Below are 7955 nucleotides of genomic sequence, written 5' to 3'. Positions count from 1 at the left end.
AACTGTTGAACTGCACGGTGGGACTGGTTTTGCTCGTACTTGCAATCATGATTTGAAAACAGAAGAAAAAGAAGAAGAAGAAGAAGAAGAACAACAACAACAACAACAACTGCAAGCAAAATATGGGTTACAATCTTGAGCCGGTCTGTAGCAGGGAGGGCAATCCGTAAATCTTATTTGATGTGGCATCTCACTAGAGTAGCTGCCCTTGGGTAGTGGGAGTCTGCTGGAGAAAAAAAAAAAAAAAGAAAGAGCAACCGCCTCAAGACTGGCCGTGCATTTTCTGGTGGTGTGTCCGGAATCAAAAGATCAAATCTTCCTCGTTGTTGTTTTGGTGTGTGTGATGGAGCGTTTTGGCTGTGTGGCGGGCCCAAATTGTGGTATGTATAAACTTCTTATTTCTTTTATCAATGAAAGCTCTGACTGAACAAAATCATGACGGATTTATTTGAGTTCATCGTTCGATCGAACGATGCAATGAATGAAAGTCTTCATCATCGTTTGTGTCAGTAATGTGAGCAGTGCTTTTGCTCGTTTGCTGTGGGTTCTTTTGCTGAGTACACTCGGCAATGATGATGCTTCCAAATGTTTTCAACATACGTAAATTTATGTTATTTGACCTCATATTCCAGAGCATGTCATAATTATTTGTCGACTATTCACGATTCGGCTAAATTAGTAAATAGCAGGCCTATTAGATATCTGGTCGATAGGACATAGTCTTGCCTTGTGGTTGTAAACCATCGACTACCTATTTAGTATTTGCCGGGTTGTCATTTGTGATACAAATTTGATATTTTCTTCCACCACGCTCTGACAACAGTTCGAAGAAGTTGGCTGGGAATGGTCTACAGGCCACGGCCGAACTAACATTTCAGCGATTTGGGGTCAGCACACTGGACAAAGGTGTGGAGAAAAAAAGCAGACAAACAAAACAACATGATAAAGAAACGGCAGAATTAGAAAGGAACAGGCCCCCAGTAGACTAACTTTAATCATACCCTGTTGATTTTGCCATATGAAATTATGACTGTGCTGTTATATTACTGTTATATTACTAATTTGTCAGTGTCTCTGTCATGAGTGTCAGCTGACCTATACTCTTAAGCACACTTATGCAGATCTAAGTGGGCAATTAAAAACACACAAAAAAACACTGTCCTGACAGAGAGAGAGGTGTGGGTGGGAGGCAAGTTATTCTTTAGTTTTGTGTGTATGTATACATGTGTGTGTTTGTGTGTGTGTGTGTTTGTGCGTGTGTGTTCGCTTGTGTGTGTGTGTGTGTGTGTGTGTGTGTGTGTGTGCTCACACACATGTGGCGAACACATGCAGAGAAAACAAATAAAAATTCATGATTCATGCAACACACACAAACGTGTGTGTGTTTGTGTGTGTGTGTGTGTGTGTGTGCACGCACGCACATGTGTCTGTGAGAGAGAGAGAGAGAGAGAGAGAGAGAGAGATTGTTAATAAGGTTTGTGATAGGTGTTTCTGTCTCAGTCTGACATTTTATCACTTCCATTGTCTCTGTAGTCTCTACCTCTGTCTGCCTGTCAGTCTGTCTTGGCCTGTCTGTCTGTCTATGTGTCTTTCAGTTCTTCTATATATACCAGTATATAGATACATAATCTACACCTCTGCCCTTCTTATGATTGTACTGACGGCATTATGGCCAAAGTGGCCACAGCACATACATTATTTGCAGGTAAAACCATTTGTCATTGTCAAGTGTTGTCATTCTCTCTCTCTCTCTCTCTCTCTCTCTCTCTCTCTCTCTCTCTCTTTCTCTCACTCTCTCTCTAACTTCTCACCTGTTCCCTTTATCTTGACCTTTATGTTTCAGTTTCTCCATTTGTCTACGTCTTCTTTTGGTCTCTGTCTGTGGCTGTGTATAGATGTATGTGTGTGTGTTTTTGTATGTGCGTGCATGTAACTTGTAACTGTAAGTGTTACACACACACACACACACACACGCACACACATATATATATGTGTGTGTGTGTGTGTGTGTGTATGTATGCATGTGCATATGAGCACATATGTGTGTGTGTTGTGTTGTGTATACATGTGTGTGTGTAGAGAGAGCTCTGTTAATATAGGTTAGATAACAAGGTGTCCAGTATTTTGCACTGAGGTAACCCTGTCCAACCTTTGTCCTCTGGGCTGGCTTTTTGCTTTGTTTGTTTGTTTGTTTCTGATAGCTGTGTGTGGGTGTTTCTTTGTATGTGTTTGCATCTGTGTGTGTGTGTGTGTGTGTGTATGTGTGTGTGTGTGTGTGCGCGCGTGCGCGCATTATTACTAGACTGTTTTAATGCATTTATATGACATACATATACGATGTACATGTATGGACTGTACATCGGAAACAAACTTGTATTTTCTTTTTTTTTTCTTTATATATATATATATATATATATATATATATATATATATATATATTGGTGTTGATTTAGAGACTTGAGAGAATGAGTGAGTTGCCAATGGAATGATGATGATGATGATTATGATGATGATGATGATGATAATCATTATAATATATTATAATTATATAACGATAGTGTTTCAGTAAGTCACCGTATTGACAGTGTATCATGTTTCATATTGTATGTATGGCTGTGGTATTGCAGAGTTGTTTTATATATATTTAAATGCATTTTTGGGGCATCCATTCTGCGTTTTATTTTGTTACTTCCTCTTGTTTTGGGTTGTTTTTCTTTTCCTTTTCTTTTTTCTTTTTTGTTTTTGTTTTTTGTTGTTGTTTTTGTTTGTTTGGTTGGTTTGGTTTGTTGTTTTTTGTGTGTTTGTTTTTGTTTGTTTTTGTTTTTTGTTTTTTTGTTATTGTTATTGTGCATGTTATACTAATCATTTTTGAACATTTTTTGCTTCTTTCACAACCCTCTTTGAAAGCTGTGGTGGTATGGTTTTGATTCACAGAGAGCATCCTCAGAATAAACATATCCATACTCCCCAATGTTTGTCGTCATTATATCATGCTTAAGTCCATAGTTTTTATATGTTGATAATGTTATATTGATTATAATCAATACTAATATCTATCTATCTACATATATATATATATATATATATATATATATACAGGCATTCCCCTTGAGTCTCAAATGAATGTTCAGCAAGGATTAAAAAAATTGTGGCGTCAGTTCAGCAGATGTGCTGTTGCACTGAAAAAGCAAAGAAACATCGAAGAGATAAAACTGTGAATGTTACTTTATAAATCATGAAAATGATATTATAAGGTATGGCAGATTGAATGATTTAATTTAGTTTACACATTTATTTTTCTTTATAAACTCCTAGGACACCATGGAGATTTTTCTGAGCTCTTAAGTCAACCTATGCTCAGACCTAATGCCTGAACTCTTTCAAGTTTTATGTGTAAATGCTTGAAGAAAGTGTGTATGTTAAAAGATCCAGTTATCCATGTCAGTTCTGTGGTATCCCTCCTTGGATGCTAATAGACTTCCTGAAAGAAGTGACCATTTTTGATCAGATTTAAATGTTTTAAACTGGAATATTTTAAAGCTTTTGAGTGAAAAAATTGAAGCAGTGATTAGTTTTTAAACTGTGTTTTTTTATCATTGATTTGAAGTAGATGCTAATGTGGTGATAGCCTTGAGATGGCCTTAGCTGTCGGCGAGGCTCAAAGCTCCATAACTTGATTTGATTTGCTCCAAGTCCATAGGATGTCAGTGTTTGACAGTAAACTATTGAAACATGAAAACACGCATCCCTGACAGAAAGTAAACTATTGAAACATGAAAACACACATCCCTGACAGAAGGTAAACTATTGAAACATGAAAACACACATCCCTGACAGAAAGTAAACTATTGAAACATGAAAACACACATCCCTGACAGAAAGTAAACTATTGAAACATGAAAACACACATCCCTGACAGAAAGTAAACTATTGAAACATGAAAACATGCATCCCTGACAGAAAGTAAACTATTGAAACATGAAAACACACATCCCTGACAGAAAGTAAACTATTGAAACATGAAAGCACACGTCCCTGACAGAAAATAAACTATTGAAACATGAAAGCACACGTCCCTGACAGAAAGTAAACTATTGAAACATGAAAGCACACGTCCCTGACAGAAAGTAAGCTATTGAAACATGAAAACACTCATCCCTGACAGAAAGTAAACTATTGAAACATGAAAACACACATCCCTGACAGAATGTAAACTATTGAAACATGAAAACACATCCCTGACAGAAAGTAAACTATTGAAACATGAAAACACATCCCTGACAGAAAGTAAACTATTGAAACATGAAAACACACATCCTGACAGAAAGTAAACTATTGAAACATGAAAACACACATCCCTGACAGAATCATCAGCAAAGTGATGTTGGTGATGACATGGGGAAGAACAGAGGAACAGGGAGATTGGCAGAAGATCAACTGTAAACAGGTCCAGCTGCAGCAACAAAAAAAACATTACAGTGCACACAGCAGTGAACTCAGCACAGTGGAAACACTGGCTGATGCAGAACACTACAGTACCACACTCACTCACCTTTACAACACTTCACAACACAGCACAACTGACTCGTTTAAGGATTTTAGGCATACTGACAGTAAGGGATGAAGCACAATTCAGAATTATCAGATAAATGTATGAATTGATTCAGTCAAAGCTATGAAGGTATCAGATGTGTTTTTGTTGCACGTGCATTTCCGATTTGTGTCATGCTCATGTATCACAGAGGACATACATGCATGCACACACACACATGGACAGATTCACGCACACAGACAGAGACCACTCTCCGGCACTTCCACACACACACACATGGACAGATTCACGCACACAGACAGAGACCACTCTCCGGCACTTCCACACACACACACATGGACAGATTCACGCACACAGACAGAGACCACTCTCGGGCACTTCCACACACACACAGATGGACAGATTCACGCACACAGAGACCACTCCCGGGCACTTCCACACATACACATGGACAGATTCACGCACACAGAGACCACTCCCGGGCACTTCCACACACACACACATGGACAGATTCACGCACACAGACAGAGACCACTCTCCGGCACTTCCACACACACACACACACACACACACACACACACACACACACACATTGTAATCCAAGAGAAAGAGAAATCCCAAAGAGATATAATTTAGATTTTTTTTAAAAAGGTGATAACATTTGAAATGAATTCCCACACTGAAAGCCCACACTCAGCACCCACTGGGCGAATTCAGCCAGTGTGGCCAGACACACAGTTAATCAATTCTAGAACAACAGGAATAAAAGATAGATCAGGGAACACGGAGGCATTATTTGCAATGAGGCTCACATCAACAGCAGCACTACCTGTGCTGAGGGTACGCACACACCAGGCAGCTGGCTGGCAACTGCATGCAGACAGACCGACAGCCCTTTTCCTGCTCACATCAGGTAACATGTATTATGCACGCAGAGGGGGTTGGGTTGTGTGCAGTTAAGTTCTAGCACACAACGGGGTTTGTGACTCAGTGCCAAGTGCTGTTTTGGGGAGTGGGGGGGAGGGGTTCATCCTGAGATCATGAAAGGTTGGGATGTGGTGGGTGTGGGAGACAGGTGGGGTGGGGTGGGGTGGGGTGGGGTGCAAATGCCTTGAGTGTTATTTTATTGATCTGTGAGATTTGTGTGCTTTCTCTCTCTCTCTCTCTCTCTCTCTCTCTCAAGCGGTGTGAGGGGAGGGGGTTCTTTCAGTATGAAAATTACAATAGTATCTCCACCTTCTTGAAATTCTCTGGAAGTACATGTCATATGTAACCTAATTAAGATCAGTTTGAATGTGGGACTTTAGCATTCTGTGTGTCCTCCTTGAGAAAGGCAAGGGCCTATATCATGAATAAACCATCTTGGTCTCAGTGACTCTGCCTGTCTGTTTGTCTGTCTGTCTCACTCTCTTTCTCTATATTAAGCATTTAAAAAGCTAATATAAATATGTATATGCATACATATGATGTAATCAAGAACAATGTGAATGTGTCACTTAGCATTCTAATGTTTATCTTCCTTCAGAAAGGCAAGGGCTTATGTCATGAATAAACCATCTCTCTCTCTCTCTCTCTCTCTCTCTCTCTCTCTCTCTCTCTCTCTCCCTCTCTCCCTCCTCCCCTCCACCCCAGTTCATGTGAATCATTCTCATCTCCTCTTCCTCAGGTTGTGATCACTGTCCTTTCTACATCCTCTTTCTTTCCTTTTTCCAGATACTCTGTCTTTGTGTGCAAGTGAAAGACTGTCTGTCTATCTGTCTGTCTGTCTGTCTCTCTCGCATGCTCAACGTTGATTTCATTATTGTTTCCCAGGAAATAGGTGAATTTTTTTTTTCAGTATCTATGTTTGCTGTTGACTTGACTAGTACTTTTAACTCACATCCTCATGCTTTTCTGTCTCTGCTTCTGCCTGTCTGTCCTCCCTTCTTTGACACTAGTTTTGCTCAGTTTCAGAATGATAGTGACAGGTCTGTGAGGCTGAGGAAGCATGGACCATGTGTCATTGAAGCTGGTTGATTGATTGCATCAAAACCAGTTGTGAGCTGTGGTCCATGATCAATTAATGTTCACGTTGATCAGTTGAGCTTGCAGCAAGCAGTAATTCTGTTTCATTGCAGCCCCAGAACCAATTACATAAATTGCAGGATTGGGGTCGGGCCATTAGCACAGATCAATCAGTCAAACATCTGGGTATTGGTTGCTTTCTTTGGTAAACACACATTCTTTGAAGAAAACTTGCTGGAGCCTGTGGAACTTGACTTCAGTTGCTGATTGGATTGACAGAAGCTGCTGAAATGCAGAAGATCAAGAGCACACACTTGAAGGTCTCATGATAATCTGTTCCCTTTTCATGGTTTGATGGGTTATTGGAATTGAAATTGAAAGAATCAGCAAATGATGTTGATGTGCTTACTGTAAAGAAAAGTAAAAGAATAGGAGAGAGAGAGAGAGAGAGAGAGAGAGAGAGAGAGAGAGAGAGAGAGAGAGAGCATAAATTATGATTATATTGAAATTCTTTTATTCATGTCATCAAATGATTTTCACTTCACTCACACATGAGTACAAAGTGACGAAGATGAAGAACAGTTGGGTTAGCAAGTCCCATTCCATGACAAAAATGGGTTTGAGCAACAGTAAAATCTATTTTGAGGATGCCTGTTAGCATGTTATGGATCAGAACATTTCTCACTTACCCATCATCTTTGGATATAGGAAGTTGTTTCTCAGTTTTAAGGGAGTTGTATCTTACATTTACTGGGAGTTTAGTTTTTGTTGTTGTTTTTTTTTGCATTTGGCAGCCATAAAATGCAAGCCTGGTGGTTCCAGTGGAAGAAAGTACAAGTTGGCCATGCATTGCTCACAGTTTTTAGCAATCAGACATGGTGCATCCATGGTGGGGGGCCTTGGAGAGAAGCTGCTGTTAGTGCTAGCATCTTTTGATTTGAGTCATTGGAGTTTTATTTTGTTTCTCATGCCTGAGATGTGAGGGTAGTTTCGTTGTTGTTTTCTACCCAAATCCAGCCATTTTCTTTCAGGATACTTTTCACTTTGGCTGGAAGATGGATCTCATCATCGATGGTGAGAATGGCAGGGAGGGAAACTGCAGAAGTGTTAAGCAGTCAGTAACTGAAATATGATATATTTTTCTGGGTTTTGAAAGCTTTGAGATGGCCTTTGCACTTGTTTGAACTGTTAGGGGGCATGAACATGATTTTGAACATGATCAGTGCAAACCCAGTCATTTTGATTGTTTTGTAATTTGTACATGGTATATTTTGTACTTTGTATGTACCTCAAACCTTTACTTTCAGGCCATGGTTTAGACAGCAAATCTGTTTTCAAAACACCGTTTTACTGGCCAGAGGTTTTTGTTTGCAGACTGTGGACTGTGAAGGCCAGGTTA

At 39.6% G+C, this 7955-nt stretch overlaps 1 protein-coding gene across 2 annotated transcripts in view; it reads left to right on the top strand.

Moving 5' to 3' along the window:
• The first annotated feature begins 240 nt into the window (after positions 1 to 240).
• The window catches only part of LOC143282131 (alpha-1,6-mannosylglycoprotein 6-beta-N-acetylglucosaminyltransferase A-like), a 100511-nt gene continuing 92796 nt past the window's right edge, over positions 241 to 7955 (top strand). The window contains exon 1 of one of the 2 annotated variants that reach the window (XM_076587659.1): positions 241 to 380. The gene's annotated coding sequence lies outside the window, so the exon portion shown is untranslated. The remainder of the gene's footprint in view (positions 381 to 7955) is intronic. The other variant, XM_076587668.1, reaches the window with a different exon arrangement.

The sequence above is a fragment of the Babylonia areolata genome, chromosome 1, assembly GCF_041734735.1.
Source record: "Babylonia areolata isolate BAREFJ2019XMU chromosome 1, ASM4173473v1, whole genome shotgun sequence".
Lineage (NCBI taxonomy): Eukaryota > Metazoa > Mollusca > Gastropoda > Neogastropoda > Buccinidae > Babylonia > Babylonia areolata.
This window is presented reverse-complemented; position numbering and strand designations above follow the sequence as displayed.